At 41.4% G+C, this 17606-nt stretch overlaps 1 protein-coding gene across 32 annotated transcripts in view; it reads right to left on the bottom strand.

Annotated features, from left to right (window-relative positions):
* The window catches only part of RIMS1 (regulating synaptic membrane exocytosis 1), a 469599-nt gene that overhangs the window by 57111 nt on the left and 394882 nt on the right, over positions 1 to 17606 (bottom strand). Inside the window, exon 1 of one of the 32 annotated variants that reach the window (XM_073675551.1) lies at positions 13247 to 13365. The exons of the other annotated variants lie outside the window; for them this stretch is intronic. The gene's annotated coding sequence lies outside the window, so the exon portion shown is untranslated. Of the gene's footprint in view, positions 1 to 13246; positions 13366 to 17606 lie in introns of those variants that run through there. 32 annotated transcript variants of the gene reach the window in all.

Raw genomic sequence — 17606 nt, 5'->3', positions numbered from 1 at the left:
ATTTTCATATGTAGGTTAAAACATATTCTTTAAATGAAACAAATAGCTGTGTAGGAGACTTAAAACTGAGAAAGGTAAAGGCAAACTCTGCTACAAATCTGAGGTTGTGAAAGAGTTTCATGTCATAGGTCATACACAATGGCAACACTGAGCACAGCAACAAGACACAAGGTAGTTATACTGCAGGTCTCTCCCGGGTAAAGATTTGAAAGCAGATTGGGGTTTCAAGATGTGCAGTTCAAGCTCTTTTGAAGAAGCACCAAGAAATGGGTAATGTTGAGGAATGCTGACATGGTGGTGGGCCAAAGAAACTTAGTGTAGCAGATGAAAGACACATCATTATTTCCCTGTGAAATTAAAAGTTGTCCAGCAGTGATATCAGACGATCGGAACAAGCAGCAACAGTAGGACCCAGCTATGACATCTATTGTTTGGAGAAGTCTACCCAGAAGTAATCTTCATAGAAAATTGAGGCCAAAAAGCCATACCTTTGAGATGGACAAAATTGTCAGGCAACTCAACTATGCATGAAAGCATAGGAAATGGTGTGCAGAAAAATTGCAGCAGGTGCTCTTGACTAATGAGTCAAAATTTCAAATATATGTCTCTAAAAGAAGGCTTTGATTACAAAAAGCTGTAGATCAGTGCAATAACAAGTGTCTGCAGGCAATAGTGAAGCATGGTGGAGGTTCCTTGCAAGTTTGGGGCTAAATTTCAGCAAACAGAGTTGAGGATTTGGTCAGGATTAATGGAGTTGGCAATGCAGAGAAATACATATACAGGTAGATACTTTTCTTTGTATTGTGAGGCTTACGTGCAAGAGCTTTTGGGACCTACTCACAAGTGAAAACTTTTTGTTTTTCTCTCTCTGCTCCTCCTTTTCATTTTATCAGTGTTTATCACTTCTATAGGCATTCCCTCTTGCCTGCTTACATTTCCACAAAAGGTGATGCCAGTCCTAAACTACAAGGGAACAGAGCTAGTAATTATTAAGCTGGCCAGGCGAATAGCTAATCATCATGGATCCACTTTCTAAACCCTCAGTGATCAGATAATATACAACTGGCCATATACAGTTGAAACCAGAAGTTTACATACACTATATAAAAAGACGCATATGCATGTTTTTCTCAATATCTGACATGAAATCAGAATAAACTTTCCCGTTTTAGGTCAATTAGGATTACCATAATTTTTAATATTTGCCAAATGCCAGAATAATGAGAGAGAGAGAATGTTTTAAGGCATTTTATAACTTAGTGCAAAGTCAAAAGTTTACATACACTAAGATTACTATGCCTTTAAACAATTCTGGACTGCCCATACGATCATGTCATGTGTTTGGAAGCTTCTGAGAGTTTTTTTGGCAACATCTGAGTTAATTAGAGACACACCTGTGGATGTATTTTAATGTACAACTGAAACACACTACTTCTTTGTGTAGCATCATGGGAAAGTCTAAAGAAATCAACCAATATATCAGGAAGAGAGTTGTGGACTTGCACAAGTCTGGCTCATCCTTGGGTACAATTTCAAGATACCTGAAGGTGCCTCGTTCATCTGTATAAACAATTATACGCAAGTACAAACAAGATGGGAATGTCCAGCCATCATAAAGCTCAGGAAGGAGATGGGTTCTGTGTCCCTGAGATGAATGTGCTTTGGTCCGACATGTGCATATCAACCCAAGGACAAAAGCAAAAGACCTTGTGAAGATGATGGCGGAAGCTGATAAGATTGTGTCAATATCCACAGTGAAACGAGTACAGAATCAACGTGGACTGAAAGGCCACTCTGCCAGAAAGAAGCCATTACTCCAAAAGAAACATAAAAAAGCCAGATTAATGTTTGCAAATGCACACAGGAACAAAGACCTTAATTTTTGGAGACATGTCCTGTGGTCTGATGAAACTAAAATTGAACTTTTTGGGCATAATGACCATCATTACGTTTGGAGGAAAAAGGGAGAAGCTTGGAAGCCTAAGAACACCATCCCAACTGTGAAACACGGGGTTGGCAACATCATGTTGTGGGGTTGTTTTGCTGTACAAGGGACTGGTGCACTTCACAAAATAGATGGTATCATGAGAAAAGAAGATTATGTGGCAATACTGAAGCAACATCTCAAGACATAAGCCAGGAAGTTAAAGCTTGGGCTGAAATGGGACTTCCAAATGGACAATGACCCAAAGCATACTGCCAAAATTGTAATAAAGTGGCTTAAGGATAACAAAGTCAATGTTTTGGAGTGGCCATCACAAAGCCCTGATCTCAATCCTACTGAAAATATATGGGCAAAGCCGAAAAGGCAGGTGCGAGCAAGGCGACCTACAAACCTAGATCAGTTACACCAGTTTTGTCAGGAGGAATGGGTCCAAATTCCGACCAACTATTATGAGAAGCTTGTGGAAGGATATCCCAAACATTTGATCCAAGTCATTCAGTTTAAGAGCAATGGTACCAAATACTAACGAAATGTATGTAAACTTTTGACTTTGCAGGAAGTAATAAAATGCCTTAAAACATTCTCTCTCTCTCATTATTCTGCCATTTGGCAAATATTAAAAATTATGGTTTATTCTGTTTTCATGTCAGATATTGAGAAAAACATGCATATGTGTTTTTTTATATAGTGTATGTAAATGTCTGGTTTCAACTGTGTGTGTATATATATATATATATAATACATGGACCGGTCAAGTCTACAAGAGCTTTGCTGCTTGATCATAATGTTCATAAACCCTAGTAAGGCATATAAACAGATGTCCTGATGGGACAGTTAAATCTTTATGTGCATCCTCAATTAAGCATAGACAACATTCATACAGTTGTGTCCTTCCTTAACCTGATGTATCCTAAGATATATATTATTAATATACATAAATTTACATAATACTGAAAGCAAAAAAGAAAAGAGTAAGAAAAGAGTTGCAGTTGAAGGGTAGTACTCCTATGTGGGAGAAACTCAACTATATTTTAGAACGTAATACAGAAGTCTAGAAAAGAATTCTAATTAAGTGATGGTCATTGTCATGTAAAATGACCTAATATTCTGAATACAGCAATCTTCAGCTTTCAGCATCGGTCCCAGGTTGCAGCAGCTCCACTCCTGATTTCTGCTCAAAACATAAGAGTTCTTGGGGCAGATCATCATAGGTGTTGTTTATGAACACATTGATTGACTGCTCATTTCAATAGCCGAGACAGACCTTTTTTTCTGCCTATGCACTGGTTTTCACAGAGATAAGAGCTGGCTCAGCTAAAAGACTGAATGCAAGGTGACAACAAACTAACATATTTGTCTACAGTTGTTACTTTTGCTGGCATCACCTGATTATCTAATGTCTATAGTAGAAAATAGACATTACATATCTACTAATGCCTAATATATGAACACGGAGTGACAAATCAGATAGTTGTTTTCACTAGACAGCTTTAGGCAGTGAAAATTCTTAAGAAATATGTACTCACTATTCTTTTTTTAATTGTTTCTGATTATATTGAAAAACATGAAGTTAAATATAGGGCTTACAATGTTTGAATACAGGAGAAAAGGGACAAGTCTTTGTTATGACTGTATAAGCACATGCAAATGTGTAATGTACAAACCAGGGGGACAAATACCTGAACCTGACAGATCCCTGTTCAGACTTGTAAAAGCCCTACTCTGACCCTGATCTGTCCCTACCTGACTGCGGAGGTTGGGCACTTTAAGATAACGCAATGGCACCCCCACTTGACGGCAGCTCACCCTGAATGTTCCTAAAAGCTCCTAGCATAGCTATGCCTGTGTTGCAACTCACTAGGGAAAATAGGTTATACACTAAAAACTGCAACTGACCCTGCCGGTTCCTGTACAGACTATATATCTTGACGCCACAGACCCTAGTGGTACCTGGGGGTACAGAGATAGACCTAACCACAGACTAGGAGGCGGCAACTCTGGCCTAAACTGCCTAAAAGACCAACGAATTGCGTCATGTTCCTCCCAAAGGAACTGAGACCAGAACAGTGTGAATTACCTACAAAAAGAGAAGTGTGCTGAACAAAGGGAAGATACCAAAGTGAGTAAAGTAAATAACGAAATACCAAACAAAGAATAAAGCAAGTACTGTTAACAAATATACTGTCTATTTCCTAATGCTAAACAGAAGATAGGTGCAAAGTATAGCAAAAATAACAGCAAAGGGAAAACCCTTAGCAGGAATTTCACAGACTCCAAACATCAATAGAATGTCAGAACATCCAAATGAATCTATTACCAGCAGGAAAGAGGACAGAAGGATGACATAATATAAAGCTGCATCCAAAAGGTAATAGGCACACAAATGAAAACACCTGTGTTAAGCAAAGCAGACTGTAGTAAGAAAAGTTGATTACTAATGTTTTGGTATGGGGCCCTACAATAGTATTGAAATGCTTTGCATTTACTGCCCACATTTTTTCAATACTAGACACTGATTCAGAAGAGAAACAAAGAAAAAGCTAATTTTCAGAAAGAAGAATGCAAGCTGAAAGAATGCAGAATGGTGGCTCAGTTGTTAGCACTGTAGCCTTGCAGCAATAGGGTCTTTGGTTCAAATTCCTCCAATGACAACATTTGCAAGGAGTTTGTATGTTCTGTATTTGCGTGGGTTTCCTCTGGGTACATCGCTTCTAGATATACTGATAGGGAATTTCCTCCCACACTCCAAAGAAATAATAATAGGGAATTTAGATTGTGAGCCTCAAAAATGACAGTGATGATGATGTATGTACAGCGCTGTCGAGATTAATGGCGCTATATAAGGGCGTAAAATAAATAAATACTTTGAGAATTTGATAGGGTCATTAGATGTAAATACTTGTATGCCAAAAATGACAAAAGTATTACATTTTTGGCATACAAGTATTTACATCGATTTTTCTGGCTAACACGGTACCACAATATAACTTTGTATTGTACATCATAGGATCATTAGCAAAGCATTTTAATTCTACTCAAAACTTTCCAGAAATTCCCATATAACGTGTTATGTTGGAATTGAAAAGAAAATGAGATGTGATATGAGATGTGATATTGCTTTCTTGTACTCAAAACTTAGCCTCTGTTAAAAGGATGGACAGGATACCCACAAACTCCATTAGTGTCACGCTGTCTCAGCGTACAGGGGGGTCAGGGGCCTGAGCTGACCCTAGACGGGGCCCTGACTAATCCCTCAACCTGGAGGTACTGTTAATGGTACAGAGGTCCAGGCCGCCAGCGTAACCCTAAACTCCTGAATATCCCTGAACCTAAGTAATCTAGTCCTGAGAAGGACCCCGATCACAACAATGGGAAACAGGATAGAAAATGCCCAAAACACAGTACTAGACAAACGAGACAATACAAGGGGAAAACCAAAAACCACCTTGCATACAAAAACTAACACCACAATTACAGAGGGAACAACAACAGGTTAGGAGATAAATGATAAAGGGAGGAAGGGAACAAACCACACCGCATACTCCTCGCTCCAAACTCCACCAAACAACGATCCACTCTGAAGATCTGCAAGAAATGCTTTCACCGACAACTTCCCTAACAGACCAGCAGGTATTTGAAGGAATCCCAATACTGCAGCATTAACTGCAGCTGGGCGAGGTTGAGCCTCGTCAAGCACAGAGAGAGAGAATTAACTCCCTCACAACCCAAAAACACAAAGCACCAAAAACTCAGCTGCGAGAAGTCAGGCTGTGTAGTCGCGACGATCTTCGTGGCGACACACCCATGACAGTACCCCCCCTTCTACGAGGGGCCTCCGGACCCTCAGGGCCAGGTTTATCCGGGTGAGTCGTGTGGAAGGCCCGAATTAACCGGTCTGCGTTAATATCTGACGCAGGAACCCACATTCTCTCCTCAGAACCATACCCTTTCCAATGAACCAGGTACTGAAGGGACCGGCGACTAAAACGTGAATCGATGACTTTCGATACCTGAAACTCCAAATTTCCATTGACCACCACTGGAGGAGGAGGTAAAGGTGACGGTATCATTGGCGCCACATACCTCTTAAGCAAAGATCTGTGGAACACGTTATGAATTTTAAACGTAGGGGGGAGATCAAGATGGAATGCCACCGGATTAATTATAGAACTGATCCTGTACGGCCCGATGAACCTGGGACCCAGTTTCCAGGAGGGAACCTTGAGTTTAATATTCTTGGTAGACAACCATACCCGATCGTTCACACTTAGGTCTGGACCAGACACTCTCCTCCTATCAGCCATACGTTTGTATCGGTTCCCCATAGTACTCAGATTATTCAGTACCCCTCTCCATACTGAAGCGAGTGATGATGAAAATCGTTCCTCCTCAGGAACCCCCGAAGAGCCCCCTCTACTGAAAGTACAAAACTGGGGGTGAAAACCATATGCCCCAAAAAACGGGGACTTACCAGTGGATTCGCTCTGCCTATTATTAAGAGCAAACTCCGCCAGAGGTAAGAAAGAAGCCCAGTCCTCCTGGTTCTCTGACACAAAACACCGTAGATATGTCTCCAAACTCTGGTTCAGACGTTCCGTCTGACCATTGGTCTGAGGATGAAAAGTCGATGAGAACGATAAATGCATCCCCCACCGAGTACAAAAAGCCTTCCAGAATTTGGACACAAACTGAGACCCCCGATCCGACACCACATCGGAGGGTACCCCGTGAAGCCTCACAATCTCTCCAATGAACACCTGCGCAAGAGTTTTAGCATTAGGAAGAGTAGGAAGAGCGATAAAATGTGCCATCTTGCTGAACCTGTCTACTACAACGAGTATGACCGTTTTACCCGAGGACGGCGGGAGGTCTGTAATAAAGTCCATAGACAGATGAGTCCAAGGACGCTCCGGGATCTTCAAAGGTAAGAGGGCCCCAGACGGACGGGTATGTGGGGTCTTAGAGCGCGCACAAACCCCACAGGACGCAACAAAAGTTACCACCTCCTTATGTAAGTTAGGCCACCAAAACCGACGCGAGAGGAGATCCACAGTTGCTTTACTCCCTGGGTGTCCTGCCAAAGCTGAGTTATGGTGTGCCTCGATCACCTTTTGTCGTAGCTAATCTGGAACAAACAGTCTCCCTGGAGGTCCAACAGGGGCGTCCCCCTGAGCCTCCAATACCTCCTCCTCAAGCTCAGAGCATACTGCCGACACCACCACCCCCTCTTGAAGGATAGGAACCGGATCATCCGTATTCCCGGCCCCAGGGAAACTACGAGATAAGGCATCTGCCTTCACATTTTTTGACCCAGGACGATATGTAACGACAAAATTAAACCTGGTAAAAAACAACGACCACCTGGCTTGTCTGGGATTCAGACGTTTTGCGGACTCCAGATAAAGCAGGTTCTTGTGATCAGTGATGACGGTGACCGGATGGACTGTCCCCTCCAAAAAATGGCGCCACTCCTCAAAAGCTAACTTAATAGCCAAGAGTTCCCTATTGCCGACATCGTAATTCCTCTCAGCGGACGACAATTTTTTGGAGAAAAAAGCGCACGGACGCCACTTACCAGGGGACGAACCTTGTGACAAAACTGCTCCCACCCCTACCTCAGAAGCGTCTACCTCTACAATGAACAGCTGTGACGCATCAGGTTGAATGAGTATGGGTGCTGAGGCAAAACATTTTTTCAAGGAGGAGAATGCTTGACAAGCCTTGTCAGACCACCTAGAAAAATCCGTCCCCTTTTTTGTCATGTCTGTGAGAGGTTTAACCATGGATGAGAAATTACAAATGAATTTCCGGTAATAATTAGCAAACCCCAGGAAACGTTGTAGTGCCTTAAGATTCTCTGGCAGATCCCACTCAAGAACTGCCCGCACTTTCCCTGGGTCCATACGAAAACCGGACGCTGACACCAGGAAACCTAAAAACTGGAGTTCCTGTACGGCGAACACACACTTCTCCCATTTGGCGTACAGTTTATTATCCCGCAAGATCTGTAACACCTGCCTAACATGCTCCTGATGAGACACAAGATCAGGCGAGTAAATTAAGATGTCATCCAGATATATGACCACAAACTGACCCACCAGGCGGCGAAAAATGTCATTAACAAAGTGTTGGAAAACCGCCGGGGCATTAGTCAGACCGAATGGCATGACAAGGTTCTCATAATGCCCCTCCGGAGTGTTAAACGCCATCTTCCACTCATCCCCCTTCTTTATCCTAATCAGATTGTACGCCCCCCTGAGATCCAACTTAGAGAACCATTTGGCGCCCACGATCTGATTAAAGAGATCGGGGATAAGTGGGAGTGGATACGGATCTCGGACCGTAATCCGATTAAGTTCACGGAAATCCAGGCAAGGGCGTAGGCCTCCATCTTTCTTCTTCACAAAGAAGAACCCCGCAGCCACCGGGGAAGATGAAGGTCTAATATGCCCCTTAGCCAGACTCTCAGAAATATAATCCTTCATGGCCTGCCTCTCCGGACCAGATAGGTTATACAACCTAGATTTAGGTAACTTGGCCCCAGGGAGCAATTTTACAGAACAGTCATACACGCGATGAGGAGGTAGTTCCTGACACCCTTTCTCCGAGAATACATCCTCAAAGTCCGCCAGAAATGGAGGTAAGACCCTAGGAGTGACAGCACCGATGACCGTATTCATGCAGTTTTTATTACAGAATTGACTCCATTGGCTTATCTCCCTGGATTGCCAATTAATAACCGGATTATGCTTAGTTAACCAAGGAAGGCCCAACACAATAGGAGTGGGAAGACCCTCCAACACGTAACAAGACAACAGTTCTTTATATATCGCCCCCACTTGAAGATTTACGTTATGCACCACTTGCAAAAAACTTCCCTGAGCGAGAGGCCTGGCGTCGATCGAAAATATGGGGATGGGTTTAGCCAACATATTCAATAGCATACCTTGAACCCGGGCAAACCGAGCGTCCACAAGATTAGCCCCGGCCCCACTATCTAGAAGAACAGATATCCTCTCAGTTCTCGTACCCACCACCACCTCCGCCGGTACGAGAAACTGAGACGAACCTAGGGACGAAATACCTACTCCCAGATTGCCGTCCACCACACAACCTGGGATCAGTAGTTTTCCGACGACTCTTTACTCTGCAAAGGACGGGATGGACACCCCCCAATAAAATGTCCCTTTCTCCCGCAGAAGAAGCACCTTCCAGTCTTGTGGTGCACCGCCGGTCCCCTCCCCCGGAAAGATGTCCCTCCTAACTGCATAGGCTCCTCTGGACTGACCAGGGGAACCTCCATATGAGGGGACCTTGTAGGAGGTGGAGTCATCCCAGGGGGCGGAGTTATCCCGCACCTCTCCCGAAGCCGCCTGTCAGTGCGAATAGCAAGGGCCATAGCGGCTTCCAGTGAGGCGGGAGGGTCATACTGTGCCAACACATCCTTTAATTTGTCAGATAACCCTTGACAAAACTGGCTCCTAAGAGCCAGGTCATTCCACTGGGTGTCCGTGGCCCAACTACGGAACTCCGAACAGAATTCCTCCGCCGGACGATCTCCCTGGTGGATCCTACGTAACTTAGATTCAGCAAGGGAGATCCGATCTGGGTCATCATATACGAGTCCCAGAGCAGCGAAAAACCTATCCACTGACTGGAGAGCCGGGGAGCCCGGGGGAAGAGAGAACGCCCAAGATTGTGGGTCCCCTTGTAGGAGCGAGATGACAATTCCCACCCTTTGCTCCTCACTCCCCGATGACCGAGGCCGCAGCTGAAAGTACAACTTGCATGCCTCCCGGAAAACAAAAAACTTGTCCCGCCCCCCAGTGAACCTGTCAGGGAGAGCTACTTTAGGTTCTGGTCTGGCTTGCTCCAGAGGACACAAAACCTTGGACTTAACGTCCGCCAACTCCATGGACAAACTCTGCAACTGCCGAGCTAGACTGGCTACTGGATCCATGGTGGTTGTAAAAAAAAATTTTTTTTTTTTGTCGGTCGGTGAAAATGTCACGCTGTCTCAGCGTACAGGGGGGTCAGGGGCCTGAGCTGACCCTAGACGGGGCCCTGACTAATCCCTCAACCTGGAGGTACTGTTAATGGTACAGAGGTCCAGGCCGCCAGCGTAACCCTAAACTCCTGAATATCCCTGAACCTAAGTAATCTAGTCCTGAGAAGGACCCCGATCACAACAATGGGAAACAGGATAGAAAATGCCCAAAACACAGTACTAGACAAACGAGACAGTACAAGGGGAAAACCAAAAACCACCTTGCATACAAAAACTAACACCACAATTACAGAGGGAACAACAACAGGTTAGGAGATAAATGATAAAGGGAGGAAGGGAACAAACCACACCACATACTCCTCGCTCCGAACTCCACCAAACAACGATCCACTCTGAAGGTCTGCAAGAAACGCTTTCACCGACAACTTCCCTAACAGACCAGCAGGTATTTGAAGGAATCCCAATACTGCAGCATTAACTGCAGCTGGGCGAGGCTGAGCCTCGTCAAGCACAGAGAGAGAGAATTAACTCCCTCACAACCCAAAAACACAAAGCACCAAAAACTCAGCTGCGAGAAGTAAGGCTGTGTAGTCGCGACGATCTTCGTGGCGACACACCCATGACAATTAGTCAATGAGGTAAGATGGGTAAGATTGGTGTCAGTCATTGTTGTAAATGTCATTGTTCTGCTCAAATAATGGAACAGAAATAAACAGAGCTTGAATATTCTAACAGCAGGGAAAAAAAATAAAACTAAACATCACAAGAATCTTGATTAAGAATATTCCTTGCTAAACACATTCAAAATTGGGGAAACCAAACACTTCTTAAAAAAACAAAAACATTGCTAAAGTATGGAATATTCAGTCAAAACTACCACTGTATCACATAACATTTCCCATGAATACCAACAAGCTAAAATTCTTCATGAGTGTCAGCTTAGGCTATGTTTAGACCTCAAAAAATAATAGGATGAAAATGTTTCTGGACCTCACATATACCAGAAGAGTAATCAATAGGGTAGGTGGCACACCCTAAATGGACAGTATAAATTTGTATAGGGTGCTAATTCCTTTAGAGCCAACCACTGAGCTTCTGTAGACACACACACCGTTTACTCTACACAGTGTTTGGTACTGGGTTGCCTCTTTGTTCTGGGGAAGCCCACCCCAAACCCTGGACCTTTCTAGTTTTGAGAGCATTTACCCCAACAGACACATCTGATCAAGTGTATTTACCTGAAACGTTACGATTTTGCTATAGTGATGGTGGTGTAATCTATTGATATGAGATATTCTGAATTTATCCTAATTAAGCATCTCCACGTGCCTTATGGTGCGCAGTTCCTATATAGCAGAAGAATGTCAAAAGAGGTGCTATTCATTGACATTCACTTTTTCTTGTATGGCGTACAGACCGGTTATTGGTAGGATAAGTGCATAAACACATTCTATTATAAAGACAGTAGGACTACAGATTTATGGTAAGACTGGAAAATCCTAAATGCAATGTGAAATTCATTCATTTAACTTTTGATGCCATGTATACAATAGCATTTCACATGTATAAGGTAATTATGTTAATAAAGAAAATGTTAAGTTGTGCATTATTGTTTAGAAACAAGAAACATAAAATCATACGTTTCATAGAGGAACGGTAATGGTGTAAAACTTTTTAGAGCAGAGAACCTCTATTCACACCACAATATCTGGAACATACCCCTAGCCATATCAGTAATCCAACCAGAATATGATGTTCGGCTTTTATGTGGAACATAAGAACCTTATACAAAGAATCCAAAAATAGTACGTTCCTATTACTGTTGAAGTGCTTTCTTAGAGACTCCTTGCCATCTTTCATGAAAAGCTTTATAAAACCTAAGCTATTAGAAGCACAATTTCCTTAAATGTTCACAAAACAGACACATGTACGTGGATTATACAACATTACGGTGCCATGAACACATGCTATCCAGTGTAAACAGTGGACGTTACAAATTGTTTGTACAGCTTATAACACACGCCATGTACATGTAAGTTGTGTAAGAATATCCTACTGTCTTCTGTTCTCTCTGGAGAAGAAGATATGAAACTCAGCTTTAGTACTTTTCCATCAGAATTTGTAAGTCAACACCAGGCATAAGTCAAAGTGCAGAATAAGTTCAAGTGTTTCCGTTATACTTTGACTTTGTTTGTTCCACTCCTTGATTTGGTTTACAAACATTGACATAATGCCGACATGTGAATATAGCCCTAATAAGTATTATATAGTTCTCAAGAAGGTTTTCCATAGTACAACATGCAGGCTCCAAAAGCTGAAATTCCACGATGGGACTATTTACAGTATTTGCTGAGAGTTTAGAACCTTATGTTTCACAATAGACTTCTAGAGGAAGGAGAAGGCAGAATCAGGCAAATTATTCTTAGCCTGATGCAAGAAACTAATTAAGAACCAGTATACACCATGCAATCCTGCTGCAATCCCATGCAAGGGAAAATATATAAAAAGGGTCCAAAAGAGAACATGTAACAACTTACGCCCACAACACATACCGCAAATGTGAGATTTTATCAAATCTCTTTCTCAGGGCAGAAGAAGAAATCAATTCAAAAACTCAACTACCCAAAAAATTACCAAATATATATGACTCCTATTATATATATTTCTCACTTCTACCTACACGGTATATATTATAAGTTCCGGTTTCCCAAACAGGTTTCCCCAAATGATTGCGAAAACAAGAGTTTTTCCCCTTTGTAGTAGACATGAGAAATTAGTATGAGTACCAATGTACATTTCTTATTTTTTCTGATATCCTAAACATTAAGAATTTTTGCTGCAAAAACGCTGAAGTTAGATGTTAGCCATAAGGAAGAAAACATTAAACCAGTGCGCTTCTCTATAGCAAAAAAAATACATAAAAAATCCATGTGTGTATAAAAAAAAATACATGAAAAAAAAACAAGACAGGTAAACTCTACATTAATAATATTAAACTTTTAAAGAAGATGAATAGGAATACAATTCATTGAAATGACCTCAGAGTAAGATCATACAGTGTTTGAGACCTACAATACTGTATCAGACTAAGATGGTCGTACTATTCTAGATGCCCGACAACAAAGTGTAGATCAATCGACCTAAGAGGCACTTCACTGAAATGAAATAGAACAAGGGATTATAACAAGTAGATTACAATGACCATTTAAGTAATCTGGTGCCAGTTTATTGACTGTCCTTACAACAGCTGGCAATAATGGTGTACAGCAAAAAATCCAGAGTGTAAGACCTACCTGACTGCTCATGAATGTCGTTCTGCTGATACTATTCACTGGAGGACTAAACGCTTTACCTTGCTGAATGTGGTCTTCTGCTACCAAGTGCAACAATCACAAAGGCTCCTCTGGTATGTAGCTTCTTTTTTTTTTTCTTTATTCTTAGCACAGGAAGAAATGTTCGGGCTGTTTTACAGACTAGACCTCTTTACAACAGATATGTGGGGCCATGAAGTGAAAAGTACAAAACTTGATGACCGCTAATATTCCATGAATTATTAATAAAAATCTAAGAAGGTGTTAGGTGTACACACAATATATTATAGCACGGAATGGTTATTCCAGCATACTGTGCCGACTATATGTCATCTTGGTAGTGTAATTGCATATGAAGTTTGTGAAGCTTTCTGAACATGACCATGCGATTTTCCATTTTTTTTGTGCATTGTTTTTTCACCGTTCATTTCACCATATAACTTACTGGAAAATGGGAAAACAATTCCAAGTGTGGTGAAATGATGACAAAAAAACTTAACTTGATCATTGTTTTTTTGGGATGTTGTTTTCATGGCTATCATACATAAAAAAAATTGACCTTCAGCATGATTCGTCAGGTCAGTATGATTACGGCGACAACTTTTAGATTTTTTTGTTGAAGCTGTGTGAGACTTGTTTTAATATAACGTGCTAACCTTTTTATTGATTTCATTTTAGGGATGTTTCTATCACTTTTTTTGCATTTTTATGGAGGCAGCGCACAGATTGCAAAATGGCAATTTTGGTGTTGTGCTTATTTTTTGCTTTAGGGAGTTTAACATACAGATTAAATAATTTTGTGTTTTGATAGACCTAACGTTCTAACTTTTAAACTGGAAAAAGGACGGCGATTCAAATGTTTATATGTTTTTTTTATACATTTCGGAAAACATTTTTATTTTACTTTTAAACTGTTTGATTTGCTTATTCAAGATACTACAAAATCACAATATTACAGTAAATAGTGAAATTGATGGTCTGTTATGAAGTGCAGCCTGCAGTAAGCCCCAGGCCGTCATGCCAAACCATCGGCACCTCATGATCATGTCAGGGGGATACCGTGGAATCATGGATGCCCGAAACAGTGTGCCACCCAAGATGATGCTCCTTAAGTGTTGCTCTCAGCAATTAACATTGGCATTTAAGGGGTTAAACAGCAGAGATTAGCTGAGCCCGCTCCACATACCACATCAGGCATATTAAGTATAAGTACTTCACTCTTTGGGAAGAGGTTGAAGGCAATCTGTCTGACACTGAAAAACCGCTGAAAGTGCAAAGTAGGAGACCTAAAATATATTTAACATGGGACAAGAAGGATTTAGCAGCACCTTGAATGAGAAAGTGATCTTTACCCTGGCACTCTCCACTCCTGCAAGTGCGCTGAAGATGGGTACTGCAAGTGCTCCATAAGCTCTCCTCTCTGCTTTTAACTGACAACTGTATAAATGCATCTATTTATTTACTTACTTTACTTATATAGTGCCATCATATTCCACAGTGCTTTACAGACATCACATCTCTGTCCCCATTGGGGCTTACAATCTAAATTCCCTATCAGTATGTCTTAGGGAGGAAACCGGAGAACCAGTAGGAAATCCACGAAACACGGGGAGAACATACAAACTCCATGCAGATGTCGTCCTTGGTGGGATTTGAACTCAGCGCAGCAAAGCAACAGTGCTAACCACTGAGCCACCGTGCTGTCCATTAATAAACTTTTTCCACCACAGAATGATTATTGTTAGCAACACGAGCAGAACAGATGATCATTAGAGATTATTATGTGCATTTTGATAAAATTATCAGTTCGGATGATTATTTTTCATTGGCCGCAACAGATTGAGGACTTGCTTCAAAATGTTATGTTCATTGGCAGGCCCGTATTTCCCATTAAACACATGAAGAAGGGAAAGGTCAGTTACACCTTAAGAGTCAGTGCCACATTACCGAAATTGATGTTGTAGTCTTTATTTAATCATTTTTATACTCATTATGTAGCACTGATGGTTCTTGGTTATTATCATACATTTCATTCATACTTGTAGACTGTGAGCCCTCTTGGGCAGGGTCCTCTCTCCTCCTTCTATTGTCTAAGATTATTGTACTTGTTTTTATTATGTATACCCCTTTTCACATGTAAAGCGCCATGGAATAAATGGCGCTATAATAATAAATAATAATTTCAGACATAATATATGCATTTCTTGGAGTAAGATTTTCGGGGAAGAGTTAGCCATGGATGAAACTAGCATTTCTAAAGGCCCCTGAGATATGAGATCGGTATTATATGTGAGTAATGATTATTGTGATCATGGCATCTATTCAGTTACATATAAAACTCATGCGCATGAATGTTACTACCAATACTTGGCTGCTGAACGCTTTAATCTGCTGGCTGGGTAAGGGGTAGCCTCTGCAGGCAATCGCTCTGCATGGCATAGTTCCACACATTGTTACATGGAACAACAATATATGAAATTCTTTTGTCAATTATTATGAAATGTTATTTTCAGTACAATTGTGTACCCACTGCCTACTGCAATGGGGCTCTCTAAGCAGTCAGCTACCTCATCCACCTCTCGTCCAGGTCAATATATGTCCAGGTTATTGTATATGTGTGATAGTTCTAATTGTGTAAATATTATGTTGGCTGAAATCTTCAGCTTATTTTCTCTTTTTGCACAAATGTACTGCAATACAGTATATTTGCACAATGAATAATACATACAAGACAGTAGACCATCTCAGATTAGCAATACACTGTGCTGGTTTATTCAATACAATCCAAAATCTGGTAAGCTTCGCTATCAGCCGCAGCGGATAGGAGACGCAGACTATAGGGAACGTAAAACCTTTCAGGAAGTAATATTATTTACTGTTCAGTTTTAGGCTTTTCACATAAAACTTTCATAACTTAAAGGATTATTCGTCTTTGTTTCCAGCTTTTTGCTGCAATGAGGAATTATCAAGTCCTGCGGAGACTCCATTTCCCTGGTTAAGGAGAATATTACTCCTCTAATTTCTGTAGTGTACACATTGCCTACAGCATACAGATCTGCAGTCTTTCCCAGGTGTTTTATAAGATGCTGTTACATTTCGTATGTAGCCTAATCTGCACTTAAAATGTGAAACCGGAGTCACTAACACAGTTTTCTACTTTGTTAGTTCGTTGAGTTTTAAATCAGATGCATTGGGTACATTTATAAAGCTACATGAGCCAGAATTCTGGCGGAATTTGAGTGAAAGACTGACTTTTCAGACGTTAAAAATATTTGTGTGTCTCAGACCTATCTGACAAAGGGGTTTGTCCTCAATGAAAAGTTGGGTGGTTAACATGCAACATCATGTGCCAAAATTTTGGATCAAATTGTTTCCACAAATTAAGCCAACTAATAAGTGGTGTAAACTTAGTCTAGGCTGTTTAAATTTAGACAGATTTATCAAACATGAGACACTGAGAAATCTGGCACTTTTTGAGACCGTTTAGTCTAAGTTTCCATTGTGTAAGAATTAGACATTATTTATAAATATGCTCCAAGGCCTTAAAAAAATGGAGCAAATCTTGTGAAGCTCCAAACATTTGCAATAAATTAGAATGCATATAGTTAAAAGGGTTGTCCACTACTTGGACAATCCCTTCTGAATCACTGTTTCCCCCTAGTAAAATAATAACACCTATACTCACTTCTGGTGCCATCACCACTCCAGCGGTTTCGGCACTTGCTCTCCCGGGGATCACATGACATTGTTATGTCACGTGATCCCTGTCGAAAATCATTGCTGGCTTCACTCTGCTCCCCTACGGATGTAATTGACATCCAAAGGAAGTAAGAGCTGCGGCTGCCCTATCACTTCCTCCTGATACCTGATTTTTAACAAGGATTGAAGAGTGAAGAGGACACTGATTGGCCTCCGGGATCGTGTGACATATTGTCACGCGAGCCCTGGGAGAGCCAGTGTCGACACACTGAAGGCGAATATGGGTATTATTATATGGGAGGAAACAAAGAGTTTCAGAAGGGGTTGTCCGAGTAGAAGCACAACTTTAATGCCAAATTTTAATATAGTGCAATAAATCCTACATGTAAATATTAGCCTCATATCTCTCCTGGCTCCATCATGCACCAAGTGTTCATGTGTTTTTGGTGGGGAGAGAGGAGAAAGGTGCTGACAAAAATCCCTATCACCAGCTTTTATTCCCTGGAGAACCTAAGGATTGGATTTAAATTACACGTCTTTTTCGCTAGGAAACATCATCTGTTGGAGAAAAGTCTGAAGACACCCATAGCCATCAGATGGTTAGCTGATCTCACTAACGCTAGCAGGTTTAGAAGTCTTTAAA

This window comes from Phyllobates terribilis, unplaced genomic scaffold (genome assembly GCF_046119375.1).
Source record: "Phyllobates terribilis strain yellow unplaced genomic scaffold, ASM4611937v1 Scaffold_3__8_contigs__length_932513732, whole genome shotgun sequence".
In the NCBI taxonomy this organism is placed as follows: Eukaryota; Metazoa; Chordata; class Amphibia; order Anura; family Dendrobatidae; genus Phyllobates; species Phyllobates terribilis.
This window is presented reverse-complemented; position numbering and strand designations above follow the sequence as displayed.